Here is a 529-nt window from a genome sequence, read left to right as displayed (position 1 = left end):
TATCAGACCCTTCATAGAGGAACCCTAACTTAATGTGCAAATATCATGGCACTCACGGTCATAGGACTGAAGATTGCAGACCGCTCCGAGAAGAGGTAGCCCGATTGATTAGCGAAAGGCACTTTCGAGAATTCCTTAGCGACCGAGCTAAAAACCAATTCTGGGAAAGAGAGGCGAACAGAGAAAACAAACCATAAGAACCACAACACGTCATCCACATGATTGTTGGAGAGGCCAACGTCCCGCAGGAACCCGCTTTCGAATAGATAAAAATATCCGTCACCAGGGAAAAGTGAACTCGGAGTTACGTACCAGAGGATGCTCTCACGTTCAGTGAAGAGGACATCGAGACCTTGTCTCAGCCTCATAATGATGCACTGGTAATTTCTTTTCTTTTGAATAAAATTCAGATTAAACGTGTGCTCGTGGATCCAGGTAGCTCGGCCAACATAATCAGGTCAAGGGTGGTGGAGAAGCTCGGACTGCTCGACCAGATCGTACCCGCCTCCCGAGTCCTCAATGGATTCAA

Source organism: Nicotiana attenuata, unplaced genomic scaffold (genome assembly GCF_001879085.1).
Source record: "Nicotiana attenuata strain UT unplaced genomic scaffold, NIATTr2, whole genome shotgun sequence".
Lineage (NCBI taxonomy): Eukaryota > Viridiplantae > Streptophyta > Magnoliopsida > Solanales > Solanaceae > Nicotiana > Nicotiana attenuata.
Note: the sequence above shows the minus strand (reverse complement) of the source record.